A 20,540-nucleotide genomic window follows, 5' to 3' on the forward strand; every position below is an offset into this window, starting at 1 on the left:
ACCAAAAGTTGGTAGCTCAAAATTGGTCATGCGTGTGTTGCGCGAGGTTACCGAGTAGATCGGTCTGTTTGTGCCAGTCTTAACAACGGACAAGGCAACAGAAGTAAATGCCGCCGTCTTATCGCCCCGACGTATATCATTAGATCTGACGACAGATTAAACAGGGAGACAGGGAGAAATGGCAAGACGAGAAGAGGAATTACGTGAAGAACTGGTCCGACGATTATTTGAAAATCCTTCTGCACTCAACCGGTCGGTAGTAATGCCGTCTTTGATGCGTCTGGCTCATTAGTCGAAGATAGCGATAGGAGTGGAATGGTCATGTTTGGTTACTATACTTGGAGATAGGTTTAGTTTTACTGGTTTGTTGTATGTTCTCCGGGGCTCTAATCTGGTACCTTTTTCGGGCAAAACACATTACCTGTGGTGGTGGTTCAATTAAGGACAGAGGTACAGAAAATTTCTATTTGGGAAGTTTACTTCCGGTCTTATCGACTTCCTTGCCTACTGATAACGTTTTATGAGCTGTAAATCTAACGAGATGTAGGCAAGGGATTGCAAGGAAGTTGGTTTAGGCTTAGCGTGGACTCTCTTTGAATCGAACAGTAACCCGGTTTTGGTAATGAGTGCATGACTAATCTGGGCGTTAAAATATGCGCCTAATCCTTGGAATGTGTGTTCCCATTGCAAAGCTGGATCGGTTGAGTATCGTGATAAGCGAACAATCGGAGGCTTAGTGAACGTAATTTCCCTTAGTCCTGTCTAACTTCATGTCGATAAGCTGGACTTAAAAAGTGAGACTAGTAATTTTAATAACATGTACTTCTTAGTATCTGAGTTCCTGCGGTATCCTAATCTGACACCTTTCATCGCATAGTTTTCTCATCCTTTTTTGATGAAGAAGTGTGCATTGAATGGATTTAATGATAAGTCTGTGGTTTGGTGTTTAATTTCTCAGTGCCTTCAGCTTAGACGCGCACTGTAAGTTCTGTAATGGAACTCAAAGCCTCTTTTGCTCGAGGGGAGATGGATACCCAGTGGAAGGTATCCAACACGCAAGCTTAGTACACATTCCTCCTGGTAACACAAAGGGCTGCTACAGGCAGGGGTATCCAATCTCCCTACAGGGTATCCAATCTCCCTTTGTGATTAGATACGCCTCCGGTGGCGGATTTCGATCCGCGAATCGATTTTTCGATTTCCTCCACCCCTTGTCTAGAACGAAATGGCTCGAAATGAAGAAACGCTGACCGTCCCGCCTTGGAGAGCACTGTTGTTTGATGGCCATCCCCATTCGATCGTCGTACCTGCGAAGACCGCTGCAGGGCAAAAGCGCTTTATTGTGACGAGCCGGATCGAATTCGAACGGTCCGGTTCGAAAAGGGAAGCTTAATCAGCACGACGTGAAGCAAAACGCCAGGAAACGACTTTTCAACTTTCATACCTCCGCGCTCATCCGCTGGGATTCTCGAACAGACAGACAGAGAGCGCAAACCAGGTGTATTTTCATCCGTTTCACCTCGCCTGTGGTCGCCGTTTTTGGTTTTCCTTCTCGGTAGGAAAGTTTAATCGTGAAACCTAATCTTATACCTTCGCCTACGCTCGCCGGTGTTTGTGTGGTACGTTAAGGGGCTTACCAGCTATTGTTCTGCGAGAGCAGCGGAAGTTTAGTTCAGTCGTTTGTTTGCGTCTTTTGTGCTGGTGGTTGGAGGTGAGGGTAAATAGTTCTCCTCTGGCGGATGAGCTCATCGGGGAACGTCGTTGTGTATAGCTTCTTTCAAACGGCTGCACAAGAAAGTGGATGCATTGACGTTACATTAACTGCTGATGACTATGAGGATGGTTCAAGAGGGTTTTGTGTAAGAATCAACCGTGGTACTGCTAGTGGCGATTCTACGTAGTCAACTGTAGTACGACTGACTCCTGTCTTTAAAGACCATTATACAGCTCTTTTTGGAAAGTTTTGTAGATCTCTTATTCATTTTGTAATAAACACTGTTAATTGCTTGCATATGTGTTTGAGATTCGTTGAAATATAGCTGAAATATATAATCTCACGAATTTCCCATCTTGTAACTTAACATTGACACTACTCCCAGAGAGAATTAAGAACATACAAATTTTTGGCATAATATCAAGCAGCATAGCTAATGCATTGTCTAGTCCAGTTTAGTCTAAAGCATGATTAAACTGAGTCATAGCTTACTTGTGAATGGTATTTGTAATGCTATTCAATTATGTCATTTAATCATCAATTAATTAATTATGTCATTTAAAATTGAAGCCTTAGAGTGTAATTTCATTTTAAAGGGCCAACAAGGTCCATAAAACTGAATGAATTCCTTAGACCTACTTCCTAACTCATCTCATACTGCTATGAAAATGGAATGGAAATGTAAAGAGTCTAATATGTGCAAATGTATCATTCGTTTAGTGAAAATCATGAAAATTATTGCATTTGTTGAATATTTTAATGATCTTATCAAAATTAATTAGTTAGTGTTTCTTACCACATGTGTGTTATTTTTATTGAAATTGATTTCCTACACAAGCAAAATTAGAGCTTAGTGTAAGCTCATTAGGTACACAAAGCATGTTTTTCCTAGACACGTTAAGTCATGAAATGGCTTGAGAATGTTTTTTCGTGAATATTCAACTCAATATCCCCCTAAGCCTACGATTGAATAAGCGATTTCATTGTAAAAGATTCCACCAATTTTAAGGAGATTGTTGTTGTTCGGTTTCCGTAGACTTAACCCATCGCAGCAAGCATTGCAAGCAAACAAACAAAAACACTATCCGTCCAAAGTTGGCAGTACATGTCTCTCTCTCCCTTTTAAGTGCTTTTTGCACTGAATTTATTTCGATCGCTATCGCATCCATCAATCGATTACCGGGCAGCATAATACACGTCGTGAATGGAGCACACATCACAGGGGATTGGTCGGTCGTGGGAAGGGGTGTAGGTAAGGGTGATGATAAGCGGCCGGGAGTTGTTATGTGTGAGCAATGCTTGACTGGGTCGTAATAAATTCACCGACCTATCTCAAGATAAACTGTCGTATATGGCATTCATTGGAAGAGCGAGGTAGGAAAAAAAAGAAACATACACAACACTCTCCCTGATACGATGAATGCAACGAATTACCGGACGCGCACCCGCCACTGACGACGACGAGGGCATCATGAGAAATCGGAGTGAAAAAAAACACAACAATCCCAAACAACTAGCAGAATGAGCATAAACAACAACGCCGGTGCTGGGGTTGCCTGGCAACGATACGATGCGATGGTTGATGGGGCAGGATGATGTTGGAGAGCAAAACGCGAAAAGAATCACCAAAACAGAAATGAAACGAAGAACAACATCTCGCAGTCTCGGACGGACAACAAGCAGCCAACATCGTGTCTCGCGCCATGTTGCGGCTTTGGGGGGTTGAAACGTTAAGCAACACACACATACTCTCGAGCACATAGTAATACATGCTGACACATAACGCAGACCACTGGTGGCGTAGTGGACGGAGTGAATAGAAGTAAAGGGGCTGTTGGTGGGGTGGTGATGAGCGGTGAGGGGCGAGGACAGGTCGAGATCAAATTAAGGCAGATATGTGTTAATCGTCGTTAATGGTTAATGGGGGTAATTTTATTTCCATTCTTCGACGACGCCACCGTTGTCTTTATCGTGAGACGGTGGAAAATGTAAGGGATTGTAAGAGAAAAAGAGAGAGAGAGAACGGTATATACTGTTCGTGTGTAAAAGGGAAAGCAGAGAAACCCGATAATAAAATGACAGTAAAATGGTTAGAAAATTTGCTTCTGTTGCCGCATTTACAATAATTTTGTACTTCCCATGCTGTGTTATCGTTTTTTGTGCGCTCCTTTTTAACCTTTTCATTATTTTGATTGTTTCGCCAGCTGGTAAAATATTGCACTTTTGTAAGTGGTTTCAGAGAACTGCGGGTAATAAAATCCAATTAGGTTACACGAAAGACAAAAAAAAGACAAGCTTACAAATAATATTGAATGGTAATTTGTTCGAAGATAATCATTATTTAATGCTATGGCTATTTAAAGTTCCATAAATTATTTGGTAAAAAGAAAATAAGCACTAACCTACCATATTAATAAAGGTTTAAGTGCTTGAAAAAAGAAAGACGATGGCCAACAAAAAGAATCCATCCTCGGGCTCGTCCGGGAATTGAACCCGGGACCTCTCGCACCCGAAGCGAGAATCATACCCCTAGACCAACGAGCCAGTCGAATGGTGCGGCTCTTATTATGCTACACAAATCGGGGCAACATACACAGCTGCTCAATGCGAACGTAACACTAAAAGAGAAAGTACAAATCAAAGTATAATTGAAATTAAAGTCAATTCTGCATTCGTGGTACGAAAAAAATACAACGCCATCCAGGCTTTTGTAATGCCTGGAATGAATTTGGAATTCTATACCATTGCGTATTGTTTACAATTCGCAGCGTGTTGTTAGATACTGTTGACCAGATGTTGATTGTTGTGCAACATCATGCGCAAGAGTTGATTTAATCTCTCCGATGTTTCTATTTCCACGAACATCCACGTATTAAAGTATCTTTGTGATTGCAAACTGTGCAAATTCGCAGAAATCCGTCTTTGCAATCCGGAGTTTTAAATTATGTTTGGACGAAAACTTTTCCGTAGAATTGAAAATATTATGCTTCTAGTTTTTACCGATAGAACACTGTTTTCTGCTTTCTGACGTGTCCCCCCGGGTTGGAGCTGCAGACTCAATAGACCGAAATGGAGGGGAAGTCCAACGAATGGAATGAAATGGCGCTTCTTTGTTTTGGACGCTTGAAAAAGTAGAATGTCACAAACATCCAAAGCATATCTTTGTCGAGCATAGTTCTGGGAACGAGGACGATATAAAGGATGAATCTTTCATAACTTTGCTGCGAGCCGATTAAACATTCATGGCGGAATACAAATGTGTTTTCAATGGAACTTTCGTTCTGCAGGGTACCGATAGGGATTTGGAAAGCTTTGAAATTCTAGTCTACACGTGACAAACGTGTTGTTTATCTAGCAATGGTTCGCTGTAGCTTGATTTTCATTGAATATTTCGCTGTGTAAAGTTTAAACGTAAGTATTTTTAGGTTATATAATATATGACAATCTTTCTACTTTCAATTCGTTTATTAAATTTATTCTATTACAATTCTTTCGCATGATTTTGCGAATTACTCCTCGTCCCGACCAATCAACGACGGGGTAACAAACTTTTGCAACAAAAATGCCATTCACAATGAATATGGAGAGTTGTAATAGCAGCGTAGGGGAAAGGCCATTATTACAATGTCGCACGAAACTTACAACAGGTTCTGTTCGGTGGGTTAATGTTTTTCGATGACAATGCTCAACACTTATCGACCCGCACACGGAGGAGCATCTCTGTCCGCTGCGGGCGTGTGCCCGGGCAACCAGACCCAGCCGGTGTCAAGTGCGCACTCGTTTGATGGATCTGATGGGACCGGCTGACAGAGGCAACCAGAGCAGCGAAACCAGTGTGCTATTAAACTGACAGATGTTACGGTCGGTAATTAATCCATGTCCCGGGCAGAGAACGATAATTACAATTTTGTGCTGAAATGTGCGCATCGTGTTGTTCTTGTCGCCGGGGTCGGGAAACCATCATATATCCTGTCGAGAAGCCTGGGGGCCTTCGGGCCTTCGACACAAACACACACACACAGCACTGGTCGGTAACGTGTCCCGGTCAATGTTCAGTATTTCAATGGTTTGAAGTGCAACCAAGCACTGGTTGAGGAAGCGGGCCAGGGATTTTTTTTCGGTGGGTAATAATTTCTGCTTTCAATGATTCTGAACATTCTCGGTTCGTTTTGATTGAGGCAATTACCTGCAACCGGTTCCTGGCGGGGGTCTGTCACTTTTTCGATCGTTCGGAGGGCTCTTTGACGTGCTTTCCAACGGCGGTTGTCATCATCAGGTGAGGAGGTGATGATTTTAAATCGGGTTGGGAGATATAGCTTACATAATTTGTCAGGTTTGCTTTATTCGTTATCAAAGCAGTTAGGAAAGCAAAAGCAATTTATTTTATTCATGATATTAAAAACAGATCTTTTTGGCTATACGCCGGAACATGTACAAAACACAAGCAAGTAATGATAACAACTCACTCCTCACTTGTACCAAAGTGGCATTATTTTTTGCCAACGCACGCCAAACGCGCTTGTTCAGCGTCATGTTAAGTGTGCCAACGTTTACCCCGCGAAACTTCAGCTTTGATGAGTACTTCATGCTGTAGGTAAGGATACGTGTGCAAATAGTTTTAAATCGACCCCTCAAACAGTCAACATCCGGGCGGAGCGTAAACTCAATCCAGTACGACGAATCAAACCCGTGCAGAATAATTTCCCCTTCCGAAAAGCATGCGTAAAATTCCATCCTTGCAAAGAACAGCGAAGGTATAAACTGGATATCACTGGCACAGTCTACCATTTCTATCGTGACAGTGGGTCTCGTTCGCTTCACGCAACTAATTAAGCAGCCTGACGATAAGGGAGGAATGTGGATGTCCATGTATCCGAGCAATGGAGAGCTGATACGCGTCACCTTGCTGCAGAACTCGAAAGGTTTGTACTGCAGCAGGAAGGTACCGTTCGTCGATTCCGGGTCGCATAACTTTTCGGTCTGGAGCGAGAGATCTATCACCGTGAACACTATCAGAATAGTATAGAACATCGTGAATGTGTCCCACTACCGACTGGCATTCGTTAAGTAGATGTTAGTTTGATTTATAGAGAGCAAACTGATGTCCTTGTGTCGTGTGAGGTGTGTGTCTCTGGGGTGTAATTTTGTAAGTATCAAAAAGCACTTAAATTACTGGATCGATTGTCTGACTTGATTTCAAAAATAGTGTTATAAGCATTAGAAGCACAGCTGAGAATGAGTATAGTGATAATACAATGTCATGCTACTTAATCCAAGCTCACGTGTTATTTCGCGTTACCCGATATTAATCTTCTTCAAGATGGTTGAGGATTTTTGTAATGCTTTTTATTGGTTGATATAAACAGTTTTTGTAGTATTACGTACATGGGAATAAATCATTGGATATTTGTTTAATGGTCTTTTATTGTTCAAATGGCTTTCTTGGTACATGAGGAAAATATGATATATACATGTACAGAAACCAAAAAACAAGTACTGATATCTTCAGATTACTACATAAGCATCTAGCTCGGTTATTTGCGACTTCGTATGCGTACGGCTTCCAACTCGCTTTGTTGATGTTAAACTTGCTAACGCCGATTGAAATGTGATTAAGCTCCGTATCATAACTTGTGTAGTATGTTTTATAATACCGGAATATGATCATACACGACTCTGGCCGCTTGTGGCGCAAACAGTTTATATGTGGCGTTAGCGTAAATTCGATGAAACGAATCGTATTATCCGCTCGCAGTATAATTTCTTCGCCCGTGTAACAGGTGAAAAATGTCATGTCGCTCAGCGTGATTGGAAAGTGCATCAATTCATCCTCACCGTTGCAATTGTATAGTTCAATCTTTACTGCATCGGCAGTTCTGTTGACACAACCGACTGTGCACCCGAGACGGCCGGGTTGCACATACGAGACGTAAAGGGTAGAACGCGATACGCGAAGGTTGGACACTTTACCACAAACGGCAAATGGTTTGAATTGGGCGACAGGCCACCCGCCCAGATACTGGCGCAAAGAGCAATGGTCCCACATCGTTTCCGTGCCGGAACAAAGCACCAGTGTACCGGAGATAATGGTAAGGAAGAATGGTAGCTTCATTACACTGTAGCAATTGGTGATGTACTGAGCAAGTAGCGAGTAAGCTGGAGAAGTTTATATCGTCGGAAGGAAGCATATCTTCAGAGGCATATCTCAAGGGATCGATTAGGCAATAAGTGCTATAAGACAGCTCGCGTAATCCCTACGGAATAGTTATACATATATCTTCATTGTTATGGGCATGCGTGCCTCAACAATGAAGACTTACTTTTGGTGAATATTTCAATTGGATTTGAAATTCTTTAACATGATTGTGATCTTAAAAATGATAAGGTTTTATATTTTAAAGTAATTTTTGTATTTATTGCGTTGAGAATAAGGTTTTTGTTTATGCGTGTATATGCTTGATACATCGAAACACACAAATCATCAAACTTATGACCATCATTACATCCGAAAAGTATCTTAATTTTAGTGCATTATTTCTTAAACCCATTTTCCAAATGTTTTTGTTGACGCCGAGATCCATGTTACCTTTTGCTCGGAATTGTCTGAGCTCGTCCAGCGATTCAAACTGCATTTCATACTTCGTTATACGTATGCAAACAACGTTCGCACGGTGGAGACAGGTAAGGTTCGGCTTGAGGTGTAGCTCGATCCGCAGCTTTCCGTGCTGCCCTCTGGTAACAAACAGTTCGTCTGTGTAGTGCACCATGAACTCCATATCAGTTAAACTGATCGGCAGGGTGAAAGAGTCCGCACCCTTGCCGCACGCATAGATGCCGATGCGGAATGCGTCATTCGTTTTATTCACACAGCCGATAGCGCACTGTGATTCGTTCAGGCCCACATTTGTTATGGTATTTTGAGCATCCTGCTCGGTGAAATTTGTTAAGCTGCCGCACAGCGAAAACGGTTGAAAAAACTCCACATATTGTCCGGAAAGGATGGTGCTGTACGAGACGCGACTACCTTGGTACGTGTCAGCCAAAGAGGCCGGAGATAGTAGCAACAGTGTTGGCAACAGTAGCAACTCCATTCTGGTTCTTCACATTATGGAGCGCTGGAAAGCACGGTATGAGTATTATATATGCTTTTAAGTGGTTTGAATATTCCCCTCAGGGAGTAATTTGTGTGGTCCATCGACCTTTTTTTGGTAATTGTTTGCAGTTCTCTTTTGTGACTCAGATCGAAAATTGGTATCAAAAATACTTTCATTGCAGTCATTTGAAACATCTAGTTCCTTCATCAAATCGTTAATTCAACTCTGAACTGATATCCATACAGACATGAACTACGGTTATAAATGCGCCGCTAATAGAATAACATTATACAAGTAAAATTGCGATGTTTGAGGACTTGTTTTACTATTTTATTAATAAAATTACCATTTTTCGAAAACTGCTCGTCAAGCATGGGGTTTACTTTATTACGTTTTGTTTGCGGCCCAACCCGCTCAGTGCGCTTTAAGTCTGCTTCATCCAGTCGTAAGCAGTACTGGGACACAATAAAAAAATCCTGGATGGTAATAGGATTATGCCAATAGCTCTTGACGATGGTGTTGTGTTCAGCATATCTTGGCAGCGTGGTATCATCTTCCAAGAGCAAGGGTTGGCAATCACGGATAAACTATGCACAGGGAACAGTGGTGTATAATGCTCGGCAGAAATCAGAGCTGAGTAAAATAATTTATTCAAATTACCCATAAATTATACTTTATCTTCTCTAGCTTGTCCGGTGAAGCGATGCGGCTGCGCGGGTTGGTAAAAACACATCCGTACAGGAATCGCAGTATCGATCGCCGCTCGCCGAGGCTGAAGGCCAGATAGTGTGCAGTAAAAGAAGTAACATGTAGAAAATGTTTTGGCCTTGCTGCCGAATCCAGCTTCTGACCCATAGCGATGGACGATGAAAGTGATCTATCAATAGATCAAGGGAAAGGTTCGGGATCGCATGCAGTAAACCTGGTTGGAACTAGGTGCAATAAAAGTATCAATGATTGTACCTTAACAACGTCTGGAACACAGAATGACAGCACGGCTCTGCATCGGATGTCCTAAGCCAAAGCTCGTTTACGATCCGTTTGGAGTAATCGTTCTAATAGGCAAATTCGATTCGTTTTCATCACTCTTCTCTGCCACGGCGAGGATGTTGCCATCACTCTTTTATTAGAAAATGTACTCTCATTTGGCTGAGGGGAAGTCGCGCATTAATTCCTAATCCCCACCATGGCAGCGCAGGACGTGTGTGTGTGTGTGTGTGGGGAGGGACACATTTATCTCGACTGTAAACTGTGTGAGCCGCGCGATTTAGATGATGACGTTAGGTGAAGCGCACATTCTAAATGCGGTCGTTAAGGGCTAAGGTGGTTCTAGGTTTCTGGTGGACTGGATTGATTGTTTGGAGCTGAGCTTACGTTCGTTTTTTTTTATTTAAACTTTGAGATACGACAGTACGGGGTATAGTATCTATCTATCTGGATAGTATCCATCCAGCGAGATAAAAAGCGAGATCCTAAAATGGTGCCCCTCGAACGAATAAAGCCTTCCCAAGGGGTGGTGATTCATATCGGCGCAGAGTTTTAGTGCCTTTAATTATGTTTACGATGCTTCTCGATGGGCAATCAGGCTAGAGAAATGTTCAACGATGGATGAAAGATGAAGGTGGCACGCGAGACTTTTCTACAGTTGGTGGTGTTTTGAGCTATATTTTATAGCGATCGTTCTACGCGTTCCTTTTCTATAGCTTTTTTGACGTGAAGCACAACCTCCAACACTAATTCGTGTGTGTTGGTGTGCGCTGCTTGAAAGGTAATTAAGTTATTGCTCGAAACCCGGCTATCATTTGCCTGTTTTTCCCTCCACTCGAAATTTCTTAACGAACGTGAACGAGCCGAGAGCTGATGTCGTAAATTATGTTTAATTATCAAGCCCGCGAGTTATCAGTGGTTTTAATGGGTTTGTAAAGTTTTGCGGCAAAGCCCGGACAAAACGGCACAGGCAGCATACTTAGGTAAGGTGGCTCGCAGTAAGAACCGACCGAACCGAGAGGAAAGGTTGTCTACGTCTTGTGTTTTTGTTGGTGTGTTTGTTTGCTCCATGAAAACTAGAACACAATCCCGACAGCAAACGAGCGACAGCCATCAACACTCGGTTCCACTTTGGAAAAAAAGAAACCGGTGTTGAGTAATCTCACGGGAGCACAAGATATCGGAAGATGCATCGAGAGGACAGTGTTGTCATCTTTTATGGATGAATACTTTTTTGTCGTTGTCTCCGTTATTGTTGTTGCTGGTTTTGTTTGATACCACCTCGCCTGGAAGCGGGAAGGAAGAATAGCGAACATTTTCCATCACTCAGTGTCACGTTTTGTGCCGGCTGAACCCGGGATGGAAAGTTGTTCCGATGTTTGACTTGTTGTTGCGTTTTTTTTGTCCCGCATCTTTCTCGTTGTCCAAGATAATGGAGATCACAGATAAAGCACGTCTGTACGGCGGGGAAGGCTTTTCTGTCATAAAAAGCGAGCAAGAAAGGTAAACAGCCTCTTACTACACTCTGCACCACTCACCATTTAAGAATGGAGCAGCGGTTTCATCGAGATATGCAGCAACTCCACCACGGAACGACCAAACCTCGCACCACCGCCGGGGAGAGCTTGTGCTGTACACACAGTCATCTGCCCCGTTTCTCCGTTGGTACTGGTGGTGGTGGTGGCCGTTGTAAGCTATAAATTTATGGATTTTATAGCAATTTATATTCATTTGACTTACAATTCCGGAAAGAGGCGAACCTTGTCGGAATGGAATTTATGGTCGTTAGGGATAAGGCAGAGAAAACCGTACCCGTCTATATACAGTGTGTGTTGTAGATGACCGACAGACGAGTCTGTCCGTCCGCTTCAGCAATTTCCCAACCCCAAGTTTGCTACACAGTGGTATTGGGTAGCCGAAGGATAAAAAAGAACATCAGACATGCCACAATAGGAGAGGGTAGATGGTTGATTGGGAGCTTGAGAAGTTGTGATCCCAATTTTGGGTGCAATTATGTATAATTGTAATGTTAGATGAAGACCAACAGCGAATAGCGGAAGAACGGAAGAATCACGTTTAATGGTTGGTGGAGATGTTTTGTATCTGGCAAGTCATCTACACGTGCATTCAACGCGCGGATTCATATTGAGATATTTTAATTAGGTCATGCATTAGGTTATTGATGAACATTTGTTTTTAGTTGGTTTTTAACATTGCAGCTGGAACCTTCGAATTTGATGGATTGAGAGGATGGTTCGCAGCTGTATTCAATTAATATACAATTCACTATACTAGCAACATATTGGAAATATTATTCAATATTGCCACAGAAGACGCTCACCAAGTTCCAAACAACGAACGTTTAAAATTCAACACTTTAAAGATAGACACATGCTGTTGGCTTCCCTCAAAGGCGAGACGAAACTTACTTCCAAGACGACGAAGGGAAGTGATAAAATAATAGTTTCTTTTACCAGTGCTTTCATTCACACCACCAGCTCCACACTCCCCAGCAGGTCGAAGCTGATTCGATTAAGAAATGTATTTTAAAAAGGAAAAAAAACCGTATAAGAATGAAGGCAACTCAGGCCAAAGGCCAAAGAATATCACACCGTGTGCACCGTGGCAATGGAGATGAAAAGAAAGTGGAAGTTATGTGGTGGTGTTGCTGCTAGTGCTTGCTGTTCGCTCAATCGTCTGCCATCGTCACTTTGTGCGAGAGCATCAGCACAGCACCGAATCACAATTGACGACGGCGGAAGGCTGCCGGCCGGAACATAATAAAAGCATTTGATAGCCAACCAACACCAGCGGCGAGTCCGCTCTGTTGGATTCCTGCCGTAGCACTCAAAGCCATTTTGTGCGATGTCAAATGGGGGATGCTTCTTCCCAACCATAGCTCAAGAAATTTCACCAAACCAACGGACGTAGCTGTTGTGTTCCCAGGCAAGATGGTGTGGCCTGACGCTAGTGATGGAGGAGGATGTCATTGTGTCATTGTGCGAAGAATAAGTGTACTGGTTGCGAAATAAACAGTAACGTTGTTATTCAACTTTACTGTTTTCTTGTGCGGTGCCACAAACCCTGTGATCTTTGTGTCGTCTAACATAGAAGCTTGAAACCTGGACGATTGAGAAGTACCTCCAATATTTTATGCACTGGTGAGTTTGAAAATCATTTTAATATCAAAGCATGCTCGGATGCGTTCGAAACACCATAGAGCTGGCCGGGAGTAGCCTAACGCGCAGAGCCCGAGCATGATGACAAAAGGATTCGTTGGCATGGTGGTGAGTTAGGTTGAGTGTGTTAAACATGATGTTTTATACGTTTTTCACAGAGTGGAATGAAATTGAAGGAGTTTAAAAAATATTAGAAATATGTACATCTGTATTCATTAAAAGAAGAATTTGCGAATTCTTAAAGTATTAGCAGAATCATTGCTAAACCATCAAGTCGTACGACTTAATAACATAATCGTCTCAGATCCCTTTGTTTCGACAATCATATTGTTCACCAATAACAATTAACAAGTGATTAGTTAACAGGATTGAAGGTTGAAAATATGTTTAAATATCATTTTAAATCTGCAGTTAATGTTAAAAGAATCAAGATTGGCATTTTATGGGTTTACGAAAGAATTGTATACGAATTTTCATATTTGGTTCAAGTTACCATTCTATTACATTAATTTGCGATGACTTTTAACATTAGTCAAATTTGGATCATTTATACTTGAGAGTTTTACAATAGTTTACCTTAACTTTATAACAAATAATCAGTTTTGTTAGCTATTGGACGCAATAGTAATGGATTGCGAGCTCCTTATTTTCATACCCTTATTATTACAAGTAATGCAAAGCTACTCTGCAACAAATTACCTGAATTTCATTATCAAACTAGACAACAGAATAGCCAGTAGTTTAATGTCTGAGCTGTTTGGGATTTCATTTTATTGCTGTGCAGTCATCCCGATTCGAATGGAGCACCCAGTATTCTACATGACCGTGATGCGATCAAAGATCCTGCCTTATCCTGCGAACTAAACCCTTTCATTCGAAGATACCAGCTGATGCCCCGATGCGGTCTACCGCACCCTGCTGAGTTAGTAATTTCAAAGCAAAGCAGACATAAAAATCAACCATGCTGGGGGCGAATGAAATGCTAAACCAAGACATGTATACACATACATGCAATAATAAACCCCATGCTCTTAAGGGAGGAAGCTTGTTGGAACGTTTTTTTGCTTTCATCCCCTCTTACTCCGCTCGTTCTCTCTCTCTGTGGTCACGATTTGGACACGTGAGACTGAATAGTCAGAGTCGAGTTGCAAAATACAAATTCCATGCATATGAGCCTAGCACGCACGGTTGATGGTTGTTGTTTTGTTTTTAGTTCTCATCAAACTCGAAACCTCTCGACATGGCCTCTTGATCGCAATGGCTCGTTTCTTATGCAGCTTTACCCACGAATCGAAGCAATAAAATGGAATATTAAATTATGCTTCAATCGAGAAGGAGTGAATCATCTACCCTGTCCGATGGATGGAGACGTGAAATTGTGGTGAAGGAAATTGTAAGAAATGCTGCCACGGCGATGGGAACGAGAATCCGCTGACCCCCCATGCCCGAGGGACATTCAATCAATGTTACGCCGAAAAATATTAGATCGTCTTGTGTGCGCCTGTGTTTTGATCGATAGTCATCGTACGTGAACAAGCCACAAACGGGGCCCATCACATTATCATTTAGATGTAGTCTGCTCGTGAATCAATCAAGCGCGTAGCGAATGACTGCCCTTTCCGCGAGTCACCGAGAGCTGGCCGAATCTCCAAGGGGCATCTTGCAAGATCCGCATAACCGATTGCCAGCGATTGCTGACCCTTAAAAGACGGGCCTGTGCGAGGAAGAGAGGGAAAGCGTAACACATTCTTCACATTCCTTTAGTCAGCAGCTCGTACCAACTAGCGCTGGGGAGGCCGTGCTGTAATTAATCCGACCGTTCGTGAGTCGTTATTTTTGGACCTCGCCATTTAATTGGGAGCCACTGGCGGTACCTGCCGTCGCCGGCATGTCGGTTTTCGCGAATGATTCATTTCAATTTCACGAGACGGGTTCTCCCGTTGAGCTGTACCATGGTTAAAGCACAGCGACGAAATGCTTTCTTAAGTGAAGGTAATTCCTGTGTGATTGTGAGTCAGCGGTTTGTATTTTTTTCATTGCCTTTTAAGCGGAGCAGCTTGGAAGCAGCGAATTGGATAGCTGTTCCATCCGCACATTCATTGTTTAGGAACGGACTTTGGAACGGCACCTAAAAGTGCAAGCAATCACAGCGCAGCATTTTCCACGAAAAATCAAACGTTGTGTGCAATACTAGTTCCTTCGCTCTATCTGTTACCGCCCATCTCGCCAGTATTGTACCGTTTAATCGGCAAAATTAAAGTTCCAATTGCAGCTGTCTGAGCGTGGAGGCAGAGAGTAAGTAGTTATCCTGCCAGCCATCGCGCACTCTCCCGGACCGACGGCAAATAGCTAGCAAGAGAAGACTCGTTAGCGAAACAAAGCCAGCAACAGCAGCAGCCAGCTCCATCATCAACTGCCGGCAATGCTGTGCGGAGGGAAATAACAACTTGCGAATTAAAGATAACACCGACCAGATAAGCATAATTGGAACGTCCCAATTGGCAAACGCGTGGTGGGCTTTTGGAATTGGGATCGTTGAGTGGCAGAAACTCGAAGAGTTTCCAGGTAATGTGTGTGTGTGCTGGTTAAAATTTGTCTAACGAGAATGAGAGGATTTGCTGGGAGGCAACTACCAACCAACAACCCCTCTACCATCACCACCATCAGGTGAAGTTAATTTTAATGAGTTTGGTTTACTTTTCTTTGACTGTGGTGCCGTGTTCTTGTTCGGTTGCAGTTCTACTGCTACTCAATTTATGCTGCGAAAAAGGAACGTGTGCACAAAATCGTTCTTAGTATTGCCTCGCCTGCCCAAGCTGGGAAAGTTTTCTCAAAAGCCGTTTCGCACCCGTTTTATTGCCTCTTTTCACCGTTGAATGAGGCCTGTGTCCTCTCGTGCACGTACTTTAATAGCTTCCTGTGCAATTGTAAATTTTTAACCACTTAACGACAGCTACAGAGCTTCGCCAGGTTGGCCGTTGAACGCTGTCTAGGGGGCAGGGCTTTTCTTTGAGCGTTACACACTACCCCAACCCGTGAGCCCACTCGGCTCGTTTTAAAGCGTGTTCCGGTTGGAGTGACGCACACAAATTCACTGTTGAAATCATAACTTATGGGAAAGATGAAAATGCGAGCCTGTTTACTGACCTCCAACCGTCATCGCCACGACCCCCATATGCAATGCAGTCGACGCGTGCCCACTCCTGGGACGTTCTGTTGTGTGGTCGGCATTTTAGCACAAGGAAACTGTGTCTCAAGTTGTACCGGGAGTAGAGAGAGAGAGAGAGAGAGAGAGAGAGAGAGAGAGAGAGAGAGAGAGAGAGAGAGAGAGAGAGAGAGAGAGAGAGAGAGAGAAAGAGAGAGAGAGAGAGAGAGAGAACTACGACTGTGTTGGGCGAAGGGCCAACAGCACTCCCCCCTTCCCGTTTTTCCAAGATCATTTTCTGGGTCGTGCTTTAAATTGCTACTTTTGGTCGCCGGGGAAGCGAAAGGGAAGCCTTCTAAATAATGCTTTGTGCCACCATCCAGTTGTGACGGGCACAAAAATCTTATTACGACCAGAAATCGTAATAAAACCATGCTCCTTCTTCTCCCCTCCCCTGACATCTCATCCCGTTCGTCTGTTGTTCTGAGGGGAAGTTATGTCTGGGTGATTGTGCACCATTACGAACGTTTATATCACGTCAATTATGCGCATACATAGCCGTGGTGCTGAGCGAACTAACCGGCTGTTCCCTGCAACCTCGCTCCCCTCACCCCATATCCAGCCATGTGTGGGTTTATGGGCGGAGGAGGGGCACCACACTATGATGATGCTCCCCTTCGCAGCACTCTCTTCGTCTCTCTATGTTTGTCTCTCTCTCAGTTTGTGGCGGCCTATCTGCATCGATTCATCTATTCGTGAGTAGGTCCAATTTTCATGCTTCGTTTGGTCGCGCTGTTTCGACAGGCTCTCATTTTATGAGGTCGTTTAATGGGCTCTCCAAGCCAGCCCTTCCCTGTTCCCTTTGCATCCCATTTCCCCGTTCTCGCTTCCACCGGCAGATCGGAGATAAAGGTAGTTTTGCAGTGTTTTTATTGGCCGCTTCAACCGTTAATGCGGCGAAACGTGGGCTGGTGTGGCTGGGGAACCAGGGTTGCCGAGCAGCCCGAATTTCGGTATCACCAACATCTATATTCAAATTTTTCGCACAAAGTCTATTTTTCTCTGTTTTGTGCTGTGAAAGAGATAGTCGTCTGATCTCGAAATCTTTTGGTTGAAAATGAGTAGCGAAAATGAAATCGATTACGATCGTGCTCCGGGAAAACAGTACGACATTTCAGGAAGTTCAGTAGTTTTTCAATACAGTATACATATATTTTGCTGTACAGCTGTAACATGTTCACAAAAACCGCACAATAACTTTTGATTTGTCTATTAACAAATGCTGCTTTTGGTAGGCAGGCGCACTCCGCGTGAAGCCTCTTGACAGATACTTTTTTCCTACTTTTTCGCAACCGCATTGCAATTCACTCAATTCATCGCCGTCCCACCAACCCCCCCGTAGTCGCTTGAAATCGATTTCGAATGCGTCGAAATCTAAAATGGAACAAATTTCAATCTCGCCATTTCGAGCGAGCGCCAAAAATTGATAACGCTTGAGTGAAGCATCCAATAGCAGCGCCGAAATGGGAAGGAAATGAAAGTCCTTGCTCGCCGTGCCACCACCCCACCCTCTCATGCCTCTTGCAAAGGAAGGAAGCCGGCATGGGGGAGAGTGAACAAAATTGAGATTATTTTCAAATTTGATTTCCTACCGCACAACGCCACCCACTTTCTCACTTGCCCCAGTCCTTGCATTCCTCCTCGCGAAATGTTGGGGCATGATTTTGATGCTGACATTTCGAAAAGCCACCCTCTACCCTCTCGCACCCTAGCAATCTTCCGTTCTCGTAAAATTCAAGCCGCCAGAATACCAAAAGCCCAAACGTTTATGCCATCACTTTCCCGGCAACAGGCAACGAACCGGTGGCACCCTCCCCCACCACCCGGTGGCCGTGAAATGGGAAATCAAACGGAGAAAGAAACCTGCTGGTGGTTGCCGGGACCCAAACACAAACCCATTGGCAAAGGTAAAAGTACAGGAAGAGAAATTAAAACACTGTTTAATTAAATCAAATGGCTTTTAATTTGAAACAAACAATTATCACTTTTTGACCCTTTTTCCGTTGTTGTTATTGTTGTTTGGTCGCGTAAGGTTTTCGGTTCTCCATTGGCCCGGGAAATGGAGGGTGGCCATCTCCTTCTTACGCCCAAACTACACTGACGCAGCGGAGGAAGGTGACGTAACGAGACAGCGAAACGGTCGACCAAAGCAAACCGGCCGTGGACAAAGCAGAACCGAGCGAGTGAGGACCCCTCACACCGATCGGCTTGAGACGGTGGCGGTGACGACGACGACGACGAGACGGTCTCACAAACAGAAGAAGGTGATGTTTTATTGACGGCGTTTGGCGTTTAGCCGCTGCCGCCGTCGGGTCCGGAATCTCTTCTGAAATTACGCTTCTTCCACTGTTGAGGAGCGGAGAGGAAATAGAGGTGTTCGTGGCGGGCGACTTTCAAATTGCTGGTGCTTCTTGTTTTCGGCCTATGATGCCGGTCGTTTGATCTATCTGCGCGTTTGTGGTGCGTCTCTGCGCCTGCGAGCTGCGGAGATCAATCGGGGTTTCGGCTGGGACCCAATCAACGCCCTCTGATTAATATCGCATTTGCGGTCGAATCTGTCATCTGTGTTGCTGCTGCGCTGCGTGAACGACTACCAGGGCGAGGAGACCGTTGGGTCAGTAGCGGTTAAAATTACAGCCATGCGTGAATGAAAAATTAATTGGTGGTTGTGGAAAAACGCAGCTGCAGAATAATTGCCGGGAAGGAAGCGAGCAGGTTTTATGTTTTAATTGCTAAAATATTTTTAAAACGCTTATGACAAAACCAATCCCCAACCGAGCAGTTCATAAATGCGAACTTTGCAAAATTTTAATCTTCCTCCATCAACGTGCAGCATTAATTAAAGCCACAGTCGAAGGCAAATGTGCAAATGATGCAACAAACTCGAAACGATCATCCGGCATTAAATAATAAATTTTCATCTCCCTGTGCTCTCCCTGCTGCTGCTGTTGCACTGCGGTTCTATCAACTCATGTCTCCGTCACAACAAAGTTGTCTTCAGAGTCAGACGGAAGATCTCTCCGACGAAAATAAAAGCATGAAGAAGATGATGCCAAGATGCAACCCAAAAGATGAGAGGAGTGCAAGCCGAAGCACCAACATCAAAAAAAAAAAAAAACCGGTGTCGGTAGCTAAAGTCCGGTAGCAAAAGCAATTCAAGCGGTGTGTGAGAAAAGCAAGATGCCTTTTGCCTCATTCTGGGAGCCCGGGAAGAAGCAGTGGAAGATCTTTCATCGTTTCTTTTAGCCTTTTTTGTTCCTTTGCTGCTTCTACTGCTGCTGTTGCCGTTGCTACTCATCTGAATTTGTCTGAACCCGTTTCGTTGTATCGAAGATCTCCTCCGTCACACGGCTTATCCGCTGGCGGTGGGATAGGTTAGTTTGTTTTGGCCCTCTTCTTGCACTCCCAGCACTCGTGGGAGTTCACCTGTCGCCGACCAGCCCTCGCGCGAGCGTTCGACGCCTTTCCATACCGGTAATTATCGATCGCTTTTTCGTTGTACCCGTCTAGCGCTCTTTCTCTTCAGATTCTCCCTTGGAAGTCACCACCCTGCGAAAAGCGGAGACCCATAGACTGCGCGCGTGTTTGGTGCTACCACACACACATATGTGTGACCCATTAATAGTGACCATCAAGCAGTTTGCTATTAATGCTCTCTACTGTTATTGTTATTGTTATTGCGTGTATGATGTCATGTTCGTTTCAAGCGGAACTTCACTTCGGAGTTTGTTTGGCTCCGGGGCCGGACAGCGGGAGTGGCGGCAGCAATAAAGTCCATCATATCGCTTAACACACACGCGCGCGCGCGCGCGGAGGAATGGCCGTCCGGTCGTCGGTTGCGCTCAGTCGTCATTTATAATTAAAAACTTAATTTCTTCTTCAAACGCAAACGCACCGTGGCCTTCCCCACGGACAGCTCGTGTGTCTCCCTCCGGTCGGCGCCGACGGATTGTGAAGGGAAAAAGTTTTAATTGATAGGCACCATCGCCGGGGCAAATGGACGGAAACGAATTGCGTAGTCTCGGCACTGGGAGGAGCAGGAGAAGCAGGCCAGTCAGCAGAAATTATCATCCATACATTGTTAGGGGGAAAAGCAGGCGAAATTTGGACGAGCGATAGCCAGCGGACGAGACGGAAAAAGAAGGCGATGGTGGTGCATATAAAAATAACAGAATCGAACCAAACTTTGCCCGAGTTTTTCGACTGCCGCAACGTGCAGGTTCTCGAAGTTTTTCACACCACCTTTCCCCCGTTCGTTCGCATTTTTATTACCCTGCCAAGTGGCCCTAATATTGGTGATACTCCAGAGCCAAAAAGATCCAAACGGGGTGGAACGATTTCATCGGCAAAGAGACTCCTCC

The 20,540-nt window shown here is 44.1% G+C and overlaps 2 protein-coding genes and 1 non-coding gene across 4 annotated transcripts in view; 1 reads left to right on the plus strand and 2 right to left on the minus strand.

Annotated features, from left to right (window-relative positions):
* Positions 1-20,540, minus strand: part of LOC121588924 — a 93,357-nt gene that overhangs the window by 47,838 nt on the left and 24,979 nt on the right. The gene's annotated exons all lie outside the window — the stretch shown is intronic.
* LOC121588923 (mpv17-like protein) overlaps positions 1-20,540 on the plus strand; it is a 141,904-nt gene that overhangs the window by 37,760 nt on the left and 83,604 nt on the right. The window lies entirely within an intron of this gene.
* On the minus strand, positions 4,187-4,258 carry Trnap-cgg. Its single transcript has one exon. It is a non-coding gene; the product is annotated as a tRNA-Pro (tRNA).

This window comes from Anopheles merus, chromosome 2R, assembly GCF_017562075.2.
Source record: "Anopheles merus strain MAF chromosome 2R, AmerM5.1, whole genome shotgun sequence".
In the NCBI taxonomy this organism is placed as follows: domain Eukaryota; kingdom Metazoa; phylum Arthropoda; class Insecta; order Diptera; family Culicidae; genus Anopheles; species Anopheles merus.